General features: G+C 40.4%; 1 non-coding gene across 1 annotated transcript; it reads right to left on the reverse strand.

Moving 5' to 3' along the window:
- Positions 1 to 16,692: 16,692 nt before the first annotated feature.
- LOC136751956 (U5 spliceosomal RNA) lies at positions 16,693 to 16,807 on the reverse strand. Its single transcript, XR_010817139.1, has one exon. It is a non-coding gene; the product is annotated as a U5 spliceosomal RNA (small nuclear RNA).
- Positions 16,808 to 20,932: the final 4,125 nt, after the last annotated feature.

The following is a 20,932-nucleotide window of genomic DNA, read 5'->3' on the forward strand; positions in this document are numbered from 1 at the left end:
CCTACCACTGCATAGGACACATCTGTAACATGAACGTTACTGAATGGCACATATATTGAAAACTACAGAGAATTGAGACAAATCCAATTTACATTTCATAAATAATCTTAAAACGTTTCCAACCAAGGCAAAACCCACTTGAAATACGTTCATTCACATTTTTGGTAAACAAAAAGAGAGATTGTTACATATGTTCCCTATGATGCATCTAAAGAGCGAGAGACAGAGAGAGAGAGAGAGAGAGACAGGCAGACAGACTCTAACACAGCCACCCACCCACTCACACTCACACTCACACTCACACACACACACACACACACACACACACACACACACATACACACAGCCAGCAAGACACCCAGAGCCAGCCAGCTCAGCGATGACATCACGAACCTATCTCTGAGCTGACTGCTATGACATCACAGAGCACATGCATTCCTTTGCTTTTTATCTGTCAACCACTCAGTCACTGCCAGCCAGACTGCCTGGCTGGCTGGATGGGGGGGGTTGTTTGCTGCTGCTGCGTACCTTAGCAAGCTTATTTGCTTGACCGGTGCTAGGGCACATCTGTAACATAAACTAGGGAACACTCGTCACATGCTTAAGGAACATTCATAACATACAGGGAACATTTGTAAAACGAATTAGGGAACCTTTGTGACATACTAAAAGGACATACTGGTAAGATGTTGCGTTCATTTGAAACAACAAAAATGGCATTTGGTTATTTATTAGGGACATTTATACCAGTCTGTGCAAATATCTATGCATATTCCAATGTTTGCTGCAGGACTTACAGATTGAGTCAGGGGGTCAATATGTTTGATTCAGAACTAACCACTGCTTCCTCAATTTTGTTTTAAACTTAATTTAAAAGAAAAGTGGGCTATACATTGGTCTGGAAAAAAGAAGCAGTGGTCCCTAAGACAATTCTTTTAGTTTTTTGACTCAATTCCTAAAACCCATTTTCTGTAAAATATGTTATCAATTGCACTAATATATAATCCAATCTACAATCATACTAATCATGAAAATGTTCATATTATTACATTCTAAGGGTTCTAGTCTATTGTGTATTGTATTTATTATCAGGCCCTTCTCTTATGTTTTCCAGTTGTTATTATTATTCCGTACAATACAGGGATTAAATTTAGTAATTAAACCACAAAGTATTGGCTACAGTTATGATGCCTACTTCAATGTTCATATGCATACAGTTTCTGAGGTCTGGACCACTGCACAGTAGTCCCTGGAGTTGTAGTCCAGACCACTGCAAAATTCGTGCTGAAGTGATCTGGATCACCACGCAATGGCCCAAGGACCACTGCAAACTTGGATTTCAATGTTTTTGTGTAATCCATGTTGCAATAGCACCTACCATGTTCCTTTGTGGTGAGTTGGTTAATTCTGTTCTGGGACAACCACAATCCTGCAGGTTTAATTAGTCTCTCTACACATCAGTCCCTGAGTACCTTCAACCAATGGTAATTCTGACCAATTAACCCCAAGAATTGAGTCAATTAAATTGTCAAGGACTACCCAGTAAAGACGTGAACTCACGACTAGGTCACACTGTGAGCTCTCCAGAGCAGACATTACACTGAGCTCAGTGTGAGCTCACTTAGCGCTTTTCCACCGACATGGTGCCGGTAATGGAGCCAGAGCCGCTGCTCGGCCTGGGATCCAGCTGATCTTCTTGTAAACCGGCCCGCTTTTCCACCGGTTTTGGAATCGAACGCTGATGTCACTGGATGTGGGCGTTCCCAAGCTTGGAGTAGAAGTGGAGAAACACAGCAATAATAATAATCGGCACCGAGGCGACTGCGTCTTTAACATCACAATCAAACTCATTCCGCGTCTATGGCAAATCGTAACCCTAATGTTACAAATGTTCCCTAAATATGTGTTTTGCAGAATCCCCCAGCAAACATTATGCAATATCAGCATTTTATCGACACACATAATAGATCTTATTGTTCTTTAACATTGATGAGAATAATTAACAAGAATTAATTTACTGTTGAAGATGTAACCCTTACCCAGTGGCTAACCCTAACTCTATGTTACAAATTTTCCCTAAACACTTATTTTGCAAGATCAATAAAATACCTTTAGGAATTTTAAACTTTTAAAGATACACATAGGTAATACCAATGTGCTTTAACAATGCCGAAAATAAAAATGTGTTTATCTATAATAGTGAAGTTATTGTATAGATGTATATCTTTCATATACACAAATAGAAAAAAAACAGTTTCAAAACCGAATATAGAACTGAAACTTTCAGACAATCCATGAAAAATTGAATTTAAACATTTACAGTTCTTAACAATTCTATATATCAATTATATTCATAACCCTAACCCTAACACTAACCCTTACTTTAAGTTAAAAATGTTCCCTAAACACTTATTTTGCAGGATCAATAAAAAAACTGTCAGGATTTTTTAAACTTTTACTGACACACATAGTTAAAAGCAATGTGTTATAACTTTACCACAAATAATAATCTGTATATCTTTAATTGTTTTGACATTATTAAGATATAATGCATATTTCACATAGGGAACATTTGTAACATGATAGGAAAAACAAACAAATGATGTAACTTTGAAAATATTCAATATTACAGCATACAATTTGTCTGGTTTTATGACAGAATTTATGACATACTCTGTAAAAATCAAGCAAACAGCATTTGGTGTTCATGAGAAAAAAATAATGAGATCAAAGCTATCAGACTTTAGCAGCTGGTGTATGAACACACATACGATTATACAGCATTTTTTGCAGCTTCGCAAGACCAAATTTTAAATGTTGTTGGTAAATTAGATAATTAGTGCGGACCCTCTATTTGCATTTGATCCCCTCTATAATTTCTAAAATAAAGTTTTACTGACATTTTATTGTCCTTACCACTGCATAGGACACATCTGTAACATGAACGCTACTGAATGGCACATATATTGAAAACTACAGAGAATTGAGACAAATCCAATTTACACTTCATAAATAATCTTAAAACGTTTCCAATCAAGGCAAAACCCACTTTAAATACGTTCATTCTCATTTTTGGTAAACAAAAAGAGAGATTGTTACATATGTTCCCTATGATGCATCTACAGAGCGAGAGACAGAGACAGAGAGAGAGACAGAGACTAACACAGCCACCCACTCACACACATATACACACACACACACACACTCTATCTCTCTCTCTCTCTCTCTCTCTCTCACACACACATACACACAGCCAGCAAGACACACAGAGCCATCCAGCTCAGCGTTGACATCACATGACAAACCTCTCTCTTAAGCTGACTGCTATGACATCACAGAGCACGTGCATTCCGTTGCTTGCCGTCTGTCAACCACTCAGTCACTGCCAGCCAGACTGCCTGGCTGGCTGGATAGGGGGGCTGCTGCTGCTGCTGCGTACCTTAGCAAGCTTATTTGCTTGACCGGCCTTCCTCCTCCTCCGCCCTCATGCCCAGCTCTGCCCGATCTGCTGTTCACCTGGATCACAGCTCCGCCCCAACAAGGCAGAGCCTCCCAAGAATGGTACAAACTCATCCACGTTCCCCTCCAATACAAATGCTCTGAATTGAGAGATAGAAGTGCTAGGGCACATCTGTAACATAAACTAGGGAACATTCATAACATACAGGGAACATTTGTAAAACTAATTAGGGAACCTTTGTGACATACTAAAAGGACATACTGGTAGGTGTTGGGCACTGTGGATGGAAAGTTAGAATTATTTTATGCTATGCACCAATAACCAAATATTTTCTAAAATAAGACTATAATATGTCACTATACTGTTTACATTCTCCTGCTATGGGTTTTACATCAGGCTGTCACTCAGGGCTGCACCAGAGTGCTGCTCCTGTGGATTCCATCCTTTAGTTTTCCTTTAATTTGACTTTACAGAATTTGTCCATAATATGATTTTTAACAAACAAATTATTGTTCTTCTGAGTCTTAGAGGACACCATTACTATTTATTTACTTTATTAATATTATTAATCTATGTATTTAGTGTATGTTTTGTATTACTTAAACATAATTCTTATAATAAATGAATTATTCATTTCTAATTTCTGATGCTTTATGCACTCTGTATACAGTTAAATGTCTAAATCCTCATTAATCTGTTGTTAAAACATCAATAACTGCGTAATTGTAAATATAATTCTGAAATTATTGGTTACTTCCCTTCTCAGTCTTATTCTGGACTATGCACAATATTAAAAATACAAAGCATACAAAACAGACATTTACCTTACATAACCTTCAGACTATATATATACATAAACACACAAAGCACATACAGATTGACATCCAAAGATAATTCAGATATTAGATTAGTGGCGTGTTTTGTTGACCCTGCAGTGTCTCAAACAGCCCTTAGCATTTATTAATGTATTATATTGTTATTATTAAAAATCAGATGTAAAATAATCTTTGAAATACACTGCTTTGGTGTTTTCTTGATCTATTATGATCAATTTCTTCTCTAAATTCTTATTATTCAGACAAAGAATTATAGAAACTTTGTCTTTTTTTTATCTTGCCTTTACCATTTTAAGTTTAACAATTAAAACTTGTAGGAATTCACATACAGACACTTATTTAACACCATTATGCCAATCCTATCTTTGCCAACGATGGGGCTATATCGCTGGACTTTATGTACCTCTGGTTCCGTCTGGTTATTGACTGCCACTGACTCTGGCCCTGGTGTACAAGGGTTTCCTTGCTTAACATGGGGCTCAGCAGGCCTCGTCGTACCTTTCGGTTCCCTTGGCATCTCTCCCCGCAGATCTATCTTACCTGGAGTTCACCCTACTGTGATCTTCCGCTGTACAGTCAACCTTTCTATTTGTTTTACCTCTACCTCTCCACAGGTTCTCTTTAAACTACAATCTGAGAGCCTCACAAAATCCTGAGATCAAATCTAAATATACAGGGTGGTCATTTTTAAAGCTACTTTAAAGCTACATATTTTGGTCCCGGGAGTGAAGGCAAGATCAGATCCTCGTTCGTGACGCCAAGTTGTAGAACCCTGTCTGAAATAAGTGGAGAAGTCGTGGAGATAAAGCAAACAGAACTTTAATCGAGCCGCTCGGAAGCCCCACGTCAGGAATAACTCCTTCAGTGAGACTTAATGTTTACAAACATGAGTATAACTTTATAGGAAAAATGACATAACATCTTATGGACATTCATCCAATCAGAAGATACAGGTCTGGGTCCGTTTTACGATCTGTCCTCCCGTGAAGAGGTGATGGATCCAAAGCAGATGTCCGTCTTTGATGTGCACTAGAAAGATGCGATCCCACGGTCGTCATTTACCTAGTGTCAATCGCCCATTAACAGAAACAATTCCTGCCTATTTGGAGAAACGGTTAAGTCATAAACAAATTAACAGCAGACATCTGTAGGCTATTTCGGCACTGTGTAATCTTTCATTACTGACAGTAGTTTCTAACAAATCGACCTTGTTGACCCTTTACTTGTCCTGCTAAATCTAATCTGCTAAGTCTGTATACAAAACTCCGTCTAATGCTAGTATTAATATAAAACATTATATACTTATCACAAAACACATTCTTCAACGTCCTATACAGAGTCTTCAAAAGCTATCAGACTTTAGCAGCTGGTGTATGAACACACAGACGATTATACAGCTTTTCTTTCAGCTTTGCAAGACCTAATTTTAAAAGTTGTTGGTAAATTAGATAATTAGTTAGGACCCTCTATTTGCATTTGATCCCCTCTATAATTGCTAAAATAAAGTTTTACTTACATTTTATTGACCCTACCACTGCATAGGACACATCTGTAACATGAATGCTACTGAATGGCACATACATTGAAAACTACGGAGAATTGAGACAAATCCAATTTACACTTCATAAATAATCTTAAAACGTTTCCAACCAAGGCAAACCCCACTTGAAATACGTTCATAAACATTTTTGGAAAACAAGAAGAGAGATTGTTACATATGTTCCCTATGATGTATCTACAGAGCGAGAGAGAGAGACAGAGAAAACTGTTTGTCATGCCAATAAAGCACCCTTGAATTGAATTGAATTGAATTGAGAGACAGAGAGAGACAGACAGACAGACAGACAGACAGACACTAGCACAGCCACCCACCCACTCACACACACACACACACACTATCTCTCTCTCTCTCACACACACACACACACACACACACACACACACACACACTCTCTCTCTCTCTCTCTCTCTCTCACACACAGCCAGCAAGACACACAGAGCCAGCCAGCTCAGCGATGACATCACGAACCTCTCTCTGAGCTGACTGCTATGACATCACAGAGCACGTGCATTCCGTTGCTTGCCGTCTGTCAACCTCTCAGTCACTGCCAGCCAGACGGCCTGGCTGGCTGGATGGGGGGGCTGTTTGCTGCTGCTGCATACCTTAGCAAGCTTATTTGCTTGACCGGCCTTCCTCCTCCTCCGCCCACATGCCCACCTATGCCCGATCTGCTGTTCACCTGGATCACAGTTCTGCCCCAACAAGGCAGAGCCTCCCAAGAATGGTACAAACTCATCCACGTTCCCCTCCAATACAAATGCACTGAATTGAGAGAGAGAAGTGCTAGGGCACATCTGTAACAAAAACTAGGGAACATTCGTCACATGCTTAGGGAACATTCATAACATACAGGGAACATTTGTAAAACGAATTAGGGAACCTTTGTGACATATTAAAAGGACATACTGGTAGGTGTTGGGCACTGTGGAAGGAAAGTTAGAATTCTTTCCCTCATATCTATTCTACTCTCTTGTATACTTAAGAAAGATAAGGTCAAGCCAGGAGGACAGGCCAGAAGGTAGCTTGTTTTCTGTTAGTTATTTACTATGAGAACCTTGGAGACAATGTCAAACAGTACGATTGAAGTGCCTGCCCCCTAATCCATGTGTTGACCTATGAACTCTGATATATATTCTGCTTAGCTAACTCTCTAATGATAATATAGTAATGACTCTGTGATTGTAACCAGATCTTTGTTTTTTGTGTATAAAAGCCTCTGACTTTTAAATGAAGGCAGAGCGACTTTGGGATCTTCTTGATTCACTGTTCCTCTCCACGCTGCGTGTATTAAAGGCATTGCAACGAACGTTCCAACCTGATTGAAGATGGTTTTTCTTCCACATTACATGGCGACGAGGATGGGATTGCTAACCCTAACAGAGAGGACTGGAATGGCCAGACCAGTGACCAGCAAAACCGCGCCAGCAAAATAGAAAAAGGTAAAGGAACCTTTTAGAAAAATTCCCTACTGCGGTGCTTTGCTTTCACTTGTCTGCTCGCCTGGCCCTCTGACGATCAGGTAACGCAATCTATATTTTATTAAACGTTGTTGCTTGCCTTATATCAATTACTTGAGGCAGGAAATGTTTTCTTGCTTGTTAAGAAACAAAGTTTCTTAGTGTTACCATAGACTTGACTGTGTCTTCTTGTTTATGAAGTAATAGGACTGTGTCTTCCTATTTAACCTGGGTTGCCATGAACTTGACTGTGTTTCCTTGTTTGTGAAGAAACAGGACTGTGTCTTCCTGTTTGGGTTCCCATAGACAAAAGTGTGTCTGTAAAACTGCAGGGTAGGTTTGGCCTACAATTAGAAAATAAAAAAAAAAAAAAGACCGCAAATTAATTGTTCAATATCTGATATGCCGGTGATAATATAAAATCACGTGTTTTGTAGAACCATGAATGGTAAATGAAGAAACGTCATTAAGTTATATAAAAGTTATATAAATGCAAATTCTACACCATAGTAGCATTATTCAGTGTGTATCCACTTACATCACATTGAAACATCACATATCATTTCACACTTCAGTCACACATCCAAACAGCACAATTCTTTCAATCCAGTAATCACTCTAATAAACTATGGAAAGTATAGTTCATGAAATGCCCATAGTCCCACCAGACTCTGTATCCTTGTGCTTAGATTTAAAAGAGGTTGGAGTTGTATGACTATTCATGTTTCTTCCCAATCTATTTCCATATTGTTTCTTCAGGCCTTTTCCTCAAAGATAAAATTGTTATTTTTCAGCACCTGAAATCAATCAGAAATGCATTTTTAATAATCTGTCTGTCTATTCCTGGACATCGCCACCCTCCTGTTGTCAATTGGAATCAGCAGAGTTAGTTGGTTTATTACTTTTACAAGAGTATGGTAAGCATCATATGTTTCCACCATCCCCCTCCCTCCTGTCCGTCCACACACACTGGCATCAGTGGCCATGAGGACGGATTATGGGCTGCAGCACTTAGAGCGGAGGCCAATGTGAGAGGGGAGAATATGCACTGATGTGTCATGGCATGTGAGTAGGGAACCTTTGGACTAAACCTTTGGTTCCTGTGAAGACAGATAATAGTAGTTATTTTTCTATTCATCTGTATCAACATCAGTATTATTAGCATTAGTAATGTTACTATTCTCGATTTACCTGGACATTACTGTCGGTTAACAATGTTGCTTGGTTTGTAGTAGTACATCTGTATTTAGTTACAAGGCAGCTCTCTTATCTCTCTCAGTGGGGAGCTGACCTCACAGACACTTTCACTGCCCCAACGCCCCCTCTGAAAACATCACTCTGTATCCTAACAGCTGTTCTTTCTCCTTTCCTAATTTCTTACTAGTGTAGCGTAAGGTACACTTATGAATTTCAATTTAAGAAGTGAATTTATAGTATCACCTTATCACGAATCCTGGAATCTTGTAGAACTCAATTTCTGTAATAATTGGACACAGACACCAATTCCAAAGATATAAATTGTCAAATTTATTCAAAAACAAAGACTAAATGTAGCACTACACTAATTATACAAAATGGAAAAACTAAGTAAAATTCAACTCTAGATCAACAAATCAAAGACAAATCACTTCCGTGACCAAATCAAAGACCATGGGATAGCATATGATAACACAAATCGTTGAACAAAAAAGGTTATAAACACATTGACCACAATACCGGTTAGTAAGACGAAGGTGAGTCTCTCATTAGTATTGTTAGTCAGACATTAAATAACTACGCAGGTTAGTATTTAATGTCAGGTAACTTCTCGTTATATATATATCAGTCTCATTTACATTTAGGTGCCGAGAAAGATCCTATCATTACTTGTTACCACAATTTCCCTTAACTGATTATTATTCAATGATTAAGGATAGGCAGGGCCACCAATAATCTAATGTCTATTAACTTGTGTCAATTTCAGACTAAACAGTTAAACAGGAATGAGAAGATATTTCTCGGCGTTGACAGATTTTATTTCTAAAATGATCAACAAAACAGTTTAATGCAACACACATTCATATTGAAGAAAACTAAATGATATTACACATTCTAGAGTTATGAATCACAGATTAACATTTCTAATTTATTTCTCAAATGTCATGAATGATGAACTCCAAACTGTTAAACTTATCTGAACTTCGTCGCAGAGAGGCCTCTCTGTCTTCGGGCTCAGATATCAGCACACGGCACGAGGTCCGTGTGGTTTGGAACAAAGGCAGTCCGGTTCGGCTTTGTCCAAGAACTTCCACTCAGTCGATGCACCTGGAAGTTGGGGTTTCGCAAAAGTAGAGTCGTTTCCAAACAGATTTTCCACTGGTTTGAAGGCTCCAAGGTTGTGCACAAAATCTTTTTGGCAAGCAGGGTCTCTCACCGTACTTATTTGAAGACAAAGTCTTTGAGGAAAGCAGGGCCCTGTTTGTTCCAAGGGTCAAGTTTCTTAAGACTCAAATAGCTATTTAAATGACTGACACTTTCGTATTCAGTCGACTTTTGTCATTTGTCCAGCTGTAAAACTCCACTGATCAGGTGGGCACAGGCGGTCAGCGCAGTCTGTAAAGTTCTTTATTGAATAAAGTCCTTTAAAATAATTCTTCGTACGGCTCAATCTCCTTCTCCCAGTTTAACTCTTCTGTTGCCGGCAAAGACTTGGTCGGTTTCTGGTTCCGGTTCTGGCAACAGAGCTACAGGTTGAGCTGTGGCAGCGAGTTACTGGTTCAGGTGAGAGAGAGAGAGAGAAAGACCGTCCGCTGTTCCTTATAGTCTGTCAGATCGATAGGTGATTGGTTCCTGAGTTCTTGAGATTGGATTTCGGTTTCAGCACCCAGTGTCCTATTGGAGGGGGGCTTGATTTATGACTGATGTCAATCCATGCCATCTTTTGGAAATGCCGGTTGGCCCGGGTTCGTAGCTCTATGTCGGGATTTCGGCTCTCGTCCACTTCAAAGATTTTATCACCTACAGGCCCCTTTCTCCAGACATTTCATAGCAGGATTCCAACCTATTTGGCCTCTTCTCTGTGCCATCCTCCCCAAAACTGTCACTTTGATGCAAACCAGTTCCAAGCTGATGAGCTAAGGAAATCTGATAACTTTGGGGGGGGAGAGGTCTTCTTTAGATCAGTGCTTTAGCTCAGAGCCCAAATGCTCTTATCCAAATACACCCAACATAACGCAACAATGTTCATATTATTATAATCTAAGGGTTATAGTCTATTGTGTATTGTATTTATTCTCAGGCCCTTCTCTTATGTTTTACAGTTGTTATTATTATTCTGTACAATACAGGGATTAAATTAAGTATTTAAACCACAAAGTATTGGCTACAGTTATGATGCCTACTTCACTGTTCATATGCATACAGTTTCTGAGGTCTGGACCACTGCACAGTAGTCCCTGGAGTTGTAGTCCAGACCACTGCAAAATTCGTGCTGAAGTGATCTGGATCACCACGCAATGGCCCAAGGACCACTGCAAACTTGGATTTCAATGTTTTTGTGTAATCCATGTTGCAATAGCAACATCCATGTTCCTTTGTGGTGAGCTGGTTAATTCTGTTCTTTAACATTGAAGAGATTAAGATGAATAAACTTACTGTTGAAGATTATTATTTGATTATTTTTATTTCTTGGCAGACGCCCTTATCCAGTGCGACTTACAACATAAGTGCAAAAATACAGAGAAGTACAAGGCATCAATCATTACAAATTCAACTTAGCTAAAATATATTGCAATTCAAAATACATTTTAAAAATTCCAATTACAATTTACACAAGTACATTAAAAGACTTCCTACATCCTGGACGGTGAAAGCTAAGTGCTGTCAAGATGTAGGGTTACAGACAAGGGCTACGGGAAAGGGAGCAAGGAGCAAAACATTCAAGAACGAGAGGAGCATAATAAGCTGAAGTGCTATCTAGCAGAGATAGAGGACTAATATTACAAGTGCGGTCAGAAGAGATGCGTCTTGAGTAAGCGCCGGAATGAGGTCAAGGACTCTGCTGTTTTGACTTTGGTGGGCAGGTCATTCCACCACCGAAGTCAAAACAGGTCCTTGACCTCTTTCCGGCACTTGTGTAACCCTTGTGTAAGATGTAACCCTTACCAAGTGGCTAACCCTTACTCTATGTTACAAATGTTCCCTAAAAGCTTATTTTGCAAAGAAAAAAGATCCTTTAGGAATTTTAAACTTTTAAAGATACACATAGGTAATACCAATGTGCTTTAACAATGCCGAAAATAATAATGCGTTTATCTTTAATAGTGAAGATATTGAATAGATGTATATCTTTCATACACACAAATAGAAAAAAAACGGTTTCCAAACCGAATATAGAACTGAAACTTTCAGACAGTCCATGAAAAATGGAATGTAAATGTTTACACTTCTTAACAATTCTATATATCAATTATATTCATAACCCTAACCCTAACACTAACCCTAACTTTAAGTTACAAATGTTCCCTAATCACTTATTTTGCAGGATCAATAAAAAATTGTCAGGATTTTTTAAACTTTTACTGACACACATAGTTAATAGCAATGTGTTATAACTTTTCCGAAAATAATAATCCGTATATCTTTAATTGTTTTGTCATTATTAAGATATAATGCATCTATCACATAGGGAACATTTGTTACATGATAGGAAAAACATACAAATGATGTAACTTTGAATATATTTAATATTACAGCATACAATTTGTCAGGCTTCATAATAATGGAATTTATGACATACTCTGTAAAAATCAAGCAAATAACATTTGTTGTTCAAGAGAAAAAATATATATAATCAAAGCTATCAGACTTTAGCACGTGGTGAATGAACACACATACGATTATACAGCATTTGTTGCAGCTTCGCAAAACCTAATTTTAAACGTTGTTGGTAAATTAGATACAAATTGAAGACCCTCTATTTGCATTATTCCCCTGTATTATTGCTAAAATAAAGTTTTACTGACATTTTACTGACACTACCACTGCATAGGACACATCTGTAACATGAACGCTACTGAATGGCACATGCATTGAAAACTACGGAGAATTGAGACTTATCAAATTTACACTTCATAAATCATCTTAAAACGTTTCCAAACAAGGCAAAACCCACTTGAAATACATTCATTCACATTTTTGGTAAACAACAAGATAGATTGTTACATATGTTCCCTATGATGCATCTACAGAGCGAGAGACAGAGAGAGAGAGAGAGAGAGAGAGAGAGTAAGAGAGAGATATTTTTTTTTTACTTTAAAATGTACTTTATTACAAAAGTGCATCATTCAACACACAAAATCTACAAAAAGCATTAAAAAAAACAATGCAGCCTACAAAAAATGCAGCTGTTAAACAACTATTCAATTACCATAAAAACAGAACAGACATCACTCTTTATATATTTAAAACCAAACCCTAATTCCCAACCAGGCAGAGAACCCTATCAAGGCACCATACCTTCTCAAACTGATCCACACTACTCATTGTTTTGTGGTATTCATAATCGACAGTGATTTGAACAGCTACACTAATTTTAAAAACAGTCAAAACCTCACAAAAGACATGCTTACTCAATTTCCGTTTCCTACTCTTTTTGCCCTATCAAAAAATTGGTTAACATGACCTTGTCTTTCAGTTGAACAATAGCACTTATACCGAACACAAACACCCTTGGAGAAAAACACAATGAGAGTTGAAAAAGGAACTTTTAACCATAGAAATAAAGGTTGTAATCTATTACAGTCTAAATAACGGTGAGCAACAGTTTTCGTTTGACCACAAAACACACAGGCATCAGTCACATCATGATCAATAATGGACAGAAAGGAATTCACTGCTAAGTGCCAGTGTAAATCCCCAGCTCTCTTATTCAGGGGGGCTGTATACAGGGTTCCCCAAGCTGGGCGAACTGCACTCTCAACTAGCAGCTTCCCTCTCCAGGGTGAATCAGGGACATCTTTTAACTGTGCAAAATGAGTCGTTTTCAATACAAATTGATACAGCGTCTTATTATTGGCACTAGAGAAAACAACATCGGAGACTTCCTTCATCTGTAAAATCAGATCTGGCCTATCCTGCCTGAGCCACATGGAAGGGGAAAGCTTCAGCTCAATGAAAAGCCTCTGTCTATCGGATTCATTGCTCCCCATCCAAACCTCCCCCTGTACACCCAGCCCCTACTCCTGCAGGGCCACACTCTACTGAGACAGCAACACCCCTACCACTTGCACTGAGTGCACCTGCAGCCTTCCTGCCAAGGCCTCCACACTCATCCAGCCACCCCCCCTCCCCATCACAACCTGCCCCAGCCTGGTCACACCTGCCTTAACCAGCCTGCTGTGCAAGCCCTGAGACTCCAACACAGGGAGCCGCAGTGCAGGGTTACACAGCAACGGCTCTCTCAAAAGCCAATAAGCCCCCAACCTCTCCATGTCTCTTCGCACCCGCACTAGCCACCACGCTTTCAAAACACTATGGTAAAAAAGTGGAACCCCTCTGAGATCCAACTGAGACATGTCTGTCACAAACAACTGCCTGTCCAGCTACAGCCACTGAGAACAGCAGCTTCTGAACTGTCTGTAACCTGAACACTGCCACCCTGCTGGTCAGGTCTAAAAGTCCCTGCCCACCTTCTGCTACTGACAGAAAAACCACACTCTGCCTGATCCAGTGCAGTCCGTCCCAAAAGAAATGGAGCAGGATCCTCTGGAGTCTGGTGAGCACACCTGCTGGCGGCTCCACACACACTAGCCTGTGCCACAGCATTGAAGCCACCAGATTATTAATGACCAGCACCCTCCCTCTGTACAAGAGCTGGGGTAGCAGCCATCGCCAGCGCCCCAACCTCTCCTGTACCTGCTCCTCTATCCTCTCCCAGTTCCTCTGCTTTGCCTTCTCTCCCCTCAGGAACACCCCCAGACACTTTAACTCCCCACTACTCCACTGCAGCCCAGCTTGCAAACCCAGGGGCTGCCTCCCCCCAACTCCCAGAGCAGCACCGCACTGCTCTTCATCCAATTAACTCTTGCTGATGACACCTGCCCATTTCTCTCTAGGCTCTCTTCCAAAATCACAACGTCCCAGTCCCCCACCACACACACACACACACATCGTCTGCATATGCACACAACCGAACACACACCACACTGCAGGACGGGATGCTCAGACCAGTCAACACAGTCCTCAGCGTGTGCAAGAGAGGCTCTATGGACAAGGAATACAGCATTCCCGATAGCAAGCAGCCTTGTCTAATCCCTCTCTGCACTGGAAATGGGGTACTCAACCCGCCATTGATTTTTAACACACTAAAAACATTATTATACAAACATTTAATAAGTGCCAAGAAATTAGGGCCCAAACCAAAAGCTTCCAAGTTATGGAACAAATACTTATGATCCACACGATCAAATGCTTTTTCTTGATCCAAGGAGATCAAACCTGCTTGAAAGCCAAACAACCTGGATGCCGACATCAGGTCCCTCGCCAAAAAAATATGATCAAATATAGAGCGCTGTGGGACACAATAAGTCTGATCTGGGTGCACTAGGGATCCCATAACTGGATTGAGACGGTTGGCAAGGGCCTTTGACAAGATCTTAAAGTCACAGCACAACAATGACACAGGTCTCCAGTTGGAGATTTAACATAAATCACCCTTTTTAGGGAGCAGTGTAAGTACTGCCCTCCTGCAGCTCAATGGCAGCTCACCGTCCAGCACACCCTCTTCACACACACTGAGTAAGTCCATCCCTAGTACTGGCCACAGAGTCTTATAAGAACTGCACCGGCAGGCCGTCCAGTCCGGGAGCCTTTCCGTTGTTCAGGCCCTGCAGGGCAACACTGTTTTCTAGTTTTTTTTCTAGTTTTCTCAATCTAAACCTTTCCGGATTCTCAAGCTCCGCAGAGCCCCGCAACAGAGCCTGTGCCGAGTTAACAAACTGTTTTAAATCCGAAACAATGGACTCCACATTCACCCTGTAGAACCGTGTCTGAAATAAGTGTAGAGTCGTGGAGACAAAGCAAACAGAACTTTAATCGAGCCGCTCGGAAGCTCCACTGTCAGAAATAATTCCTTCAGTGAGACTTAATGTTTACAGACATGAGTACAACTTTATAGGAAAAATGACGTAACATCTTATGGCCGTTCATCCAATCAGAAGATACAGGTCCGGGTCCGTTTTACGATCTGTCCTCCCGTGAAGAGGTGATGGATCCAAAGCAGATATCTGTCTTTGATGTGCACTAGGAAGATGCGATCCCACGGTCTTCATTTACCTTGTGTCAATCGCTCTTTAACAAAAACAATTCCTCCCTATCTGGAGAAACAATTCAGTCATAAACAAATTCTCAGCAGACATCTGTAGGCTATTTCGGCACTGTGTAATCTTTCATTACTGACAGGAGTTTCTAACAAACCAACCTTGTTGACCCTTTACTTGTCCTGCTAAATCTAATCTGCTCAGTCTATATACAAAACTACTTCTAATGCTAGTATTAATATAAAACATTATATAATTATCACAAAACACTTTCTTCAACATCCTATACAGAGTCTTCAAAAGCTATCAGACTTTAGCAGCTGGTAGTTGAACACACATACAATTATACAGCATTTTCTGCAGCTTCGCAAGGCCTAATTTTAAACATTGTTGATCAATTAGATAATTAGTGAGGACCCTCTAATTCCATTTCTTCCTCCATAATTGCTAAAATAAAGTTTTACTGACATTTTATTGACCCTACCACTGCATAGGACACATCTGTAACATGAACGCTACTGAATGGCACATACATTGAAAACTATGGAGAATTGAGACTAATCCAATTTACACTTCATAAATAATCTTAAAACGTTTCCAACCAAGGCAAAACCCACGTGAAATACGTTCATTCACATTTTTGGTAAACAAGAAGAGAGATTGTTACATGTGTTCCCTATGATGCATCTACAAAGCGAGAGACAGAGAGAGAGACAGAGAGAGACAGAAAGACAGACAGACAGACAGACAGACAGACACTAACACAGCCACCCACCCACCCACTCTCACACACACACACACACACACAGCCAGCAAGACACACAGAGCCAGCCAGCTCAGCGATGACATCACGAACCTCTCTCTGAGGTGACTGTTATGACATCACAGAGCACGTGCATTCCGCTGCTTGCTGTCTGTCAACCACTCAGTCACTGCCAGCCAGACTGCCTGGCTGGCTGGATGGGGGGGCTGTTTGCTGCTGCTGCGTACCTTAGCAAGCTTATCTGCTTGACCGGCCTTCCTCCTCCTCCGCCCACATGCCCACCTATGCCCGATCTGCTGTTCACCTGGATCACAGCTCCGCCCCAACAAGGCAGAGCCTCCCAAGAATGGTACAAACTCATCCACGTTCTCCTCCATGGAAAGCTTTAGCAAAAGGCAAAAGCGTTATAAGTAATGAAGAGGAACCCGAGTCCAAGACGCTTCCGACCAGCCATACATATTTGTGTGTATTAAAGATCACATTTTATTACATTTTGTTTATCTGTACTTTATTACATCTAATTGTGAATTAAAATTGTATTGTTTATTTTCCATATGTATGTACGTATGTATGTTTGCATGTCCAATTGCTTTGACAATACAAATGCACTAAATTGAGAGACAGAGAGAAAGAGAGAGAAAGAGAGACGTCTTAGGGCACATCTGTAACATAAACTAGGGAACATTCGTCACATGCTTAGGGAACATTCATAACAAACAGGGAACATTTGTAAAACGAATTAGGGAACCTTTGTGACATGCTAAAAGGACATACTGGTAAGATGTTGGACACATTTGAAACAACAAAAATGGCATTTGGTTATTTATTAGGGACATTTATACCAGTCTGAGCAAATATCTGTGCATATTCCAATGTTTGTTGCAGGACTTACAGATTGAGTGAGGGGGTCAAAATGTTTGATTCAGAACTAACCACTGCTTCCTCAATTTTGTTTTAAACATAATTTAAAAGAAAAGTGGGCTATACATTGGTCTGGAAAAAGGGAGCAGTGGTCCCTAAGACAATTCTTTTAGTTTTTTGACACAATTCCTAAAACCCATTTTCTGTAAAATATGTTATCAACTTGCATTAATATATCATCCAAACCACAATCATACTAATCATGAAGATGTTCATATTATTATATTCTAAGGGTTCTAGTCTATCGTGTATTGTATTTATTCTCAGGCCCTTCTCTTATGTTTTACAGTTGTTATTATTATTGCGTACAATACAGGGATTAAATTAAGTATTTTAACCACAAAGTATTGGCTACAGTTATGATGCCTACTTCAGTGTTCATATGCACACAGTTTCTGAGGTCTGGACCACTGCACAGTAGTCCCTGGAGTTGTAGTCCAGAGCACTGCAAAATTCGTGCTGAAGTGATCTGGATCACCACGCAATGGCCCAAGGACCACTGCAAACTTGGATTTCAATGTTTTTGTGTAATCCATGTTGCAATCGCAACTACCATGTTCCTTTGTAGTGAGCTGGTTAATTCTGATATGGGAAAACCACAATCCTGCAGGTTTAATAAGTCTCTCTACACATCAGTCCCTGAGTACCTTCAACCAATGGTCAATGGTCATTTTGACCAATTAAGCCAAAGAATTGAGTCGATTAAGTTGTCAAGGACTACCCAGTAAAGACATGAACTCACGAATAGGTCACACTGTGAGCTCTCCAGAGCAGACATTACACTGAGCTCAGTGTGAGCTCACTTAGCGCTTTTCCACCGACATGGTGCCGGTGCTGGAGGCCGAGTTGCAGTTACAAATACAATGCCGAGCACAGCAGTGCAGTGCCACTACTCCTCTCTATCCACCACACAAAGACGTGCGTCACTCTAACCTGTCTGGCTTTACAACATGCAACTGAAATAATATGTTCTTCGGGGAACAACATAACACATAGCGATTTCTCGTAAAATAATGTATACAGTGTTTCTAATTTCTTTTACGATACCTTTTCATAGATATTTATATTTTTCAATAATAAACTAATGTCACAGTCTTCCCCCACTTTATTTGAAACGTCCTCGTTTCTTAATTAAATAAATCATACAGTATTTCTAATGTTACATTTTTATATATATATATATATATATATATACACTCACCTAAAGGATTATTAGGAACACCTGTTCAATTTCTCATTAATGCAATTATCTAACCAACCAATCACATGGCAGTTGCTTCAATGCATTTAGGGGTGTGGTCCTGGTCAAGACAATCTCCTGAACTCCAAACTGAATGTCTGAATGGGAAAGAAAGGTGATTTAAGCAATTTTGAGCGTGGCATGGTTGTTGGTGCCAGACGGGCCGGTCTGAGTATTTCACAATCTGCTCAGTTACTGGGATTTTCACGCACAACCATTTCTAGGGTTTACAAAGAATGGTGTGAAAAGGGAAAAACATCCAGTATGCGGCAGTCCTGTGGGCAAAAATGCCTTGTTGATGCTAGAGGTCAGAGGAGAATGGGCCGACTGATTCAAGCTGATAGAAGAGCAACTTTGACTGAAATAACCACTCGTTACAACCGAGGTATGCAGCAAAGCATTTGTGAAGCCACAACACGTACAACCTTGAGGCGGATGGGCTACAACAGCAGAAGACCCCACCGGGTACCACTCATCTCTACTACAAATAGGAAAAAGAGGCTACAATTTGCACAAGCTCACCAAAATTGGACAGTTGAAGACTGGAAAAATGTTGCCTGGTATGATGAGTCTCGATTTCTGTTGAGACTTTCAGATGGTAGAGTCAGAATTTGGCGTAAACAGAATGAGAACATGGATCCATGATGCCTTGTTACCACTGTGCAGGCTGGTGGTGGTGGTGTAATGGTGTGGGGGATGTTTTCTTGGCACACTTTAGGCCCCTTAGTGCCAATTGGGCATCGTTTAAATGCCACGGCCTACCTGAGCATTGTTTCTGACCATGTCCATCCCTTTATGACCACCATGTACCCATCCTCTGATGGCTACTTCCAGCAGGATAATGCACCATGTCACAAAGGTCGAATCATTTCAAATTGGTTTCTTGAACATGACAATGAGTTCACTGTACTAAACTGGCCCCCACAGTCACCAGATCTCAACCCAATAGAGCATCTTTGGGATGTGGTGGAATGGGAGCTTCGTGCCCTGGATGTGCATCCCACAAATCTCCATCAACTGCAAGATGCTATCCTATCAATATGGGCCAACATTTCTAAAGAATGCTTTCAGCACCTTGTTGAATCAATGCCACGTAGAATTAAGGCAGTTCTGAAGGCAAAAGGGGGTCAAACACAGTATTAGTATGGTGTTCCTAATAATCCTTTAGGTGAGTGTATATATATATATATACTTAGATTTTCCAAATGATAAACTGATGTTGCAGTAATTAAATCACAATAGATGTATGTCAGTACAATAGGAACTTTTTATTTTTTTTTAAGAATGGCAAATTAGGAGCCATTACTGTATTGAACTGTAATGTAACATGAAAACAGGTATAAACCAAGAAAGAACTAAATCTTTAAACTTGTCAGGTTTCAAAACTTTACGACCACTAGGTACATCCAGCAGGTAATGCCACAGGAGTCTGGGGTCGCTGAGGTAAGAGAACAGACATAGTCTCTGGGTGCACTGTGACTTGGGCATCCCGAAGGCTGGAAGAATGGTGACACCTGGGCATGGCTCAAGTGCTAGAGCAGGCTGTGGAACAACACCTGGAACAGGTAGCATATCCCTCTGGACAGGAGCTGTGGAAAAAAAAAGAGAGAGAGACGGCATCGAGTGATGACTGGAGCTCGTTGGAACTGGAAGTGGGTAAGGGACGTCTCCAGACAAAGCCGTCAGTGTTGATGTCGGACTGACAGGTGCATCATCAGGATCTCTAAACAGCTGTGGAGGCGCTTCTGGATGAGCAGGTAAGTCAGACCAAGGACCTTTGTATGCCTTCAGCCGATGATTGTAATGTACAATCCATGATTTGGATCGTGGATCTTTTGGGTCAGTGATTTCATAGGTCACGCCAGGACAACCGTCTTTATCCAACCTCTTCAGAACTCTATGTGGCCCTTTCCATCTAGGAGCAAGTTTATTCCTTTGATTGGCAGGATCATCAAGGAAAACAAGATCACCTTCAGCATAGGGGTTAAAAGCAAGATTTTGATCATAGTGAGTCTTTAGCAGTAGTTTAGATTCTTTCGACTACTCAGCGGCCATGTCAAAAGCATGTGACAGGCGGTTAAAGACATCCTGGGCATAAGCAGCTGGTGTGCCCGGAGTTGCTTGAGTAGTGAATGAACTGCAGTTCAACAAAACGTCCACAGGCAGACAAGGTTCCCGACCATGAGCAAGGAAAAATTAAGTATATCCAGTACTGGAATGTACACTTGAATTGTACGCAAGTTCCACCTGTGAGAGGTATTTGTCCCATTCTCCTCCATTTTGGTAGATGTATTTAGCTAATTGGTCTTTTAATGTCCGGTTCAGTCTTTCCACCATGCAATCTGATTGGGCATGGTACGGAGATGTTCGTGTCTTCTCAATTCCCAATTTGCTACA

Source organism: Amia ocellicauda, chromosome 6 (genome assembly GCF_036373705.1).
Source record: "Amia ocellicauda isolate fAmiCal2 chromosome 6, fAmiCal2.hap1, whole genome shotgun sequence".
NCBI classification, from domain to species: domain Eukaryota; kingdom Metazoa; phylum Chordata; class Actinopteri; order Amiiformes; family Amiidae; genus Amia; species Amia ocellicauda.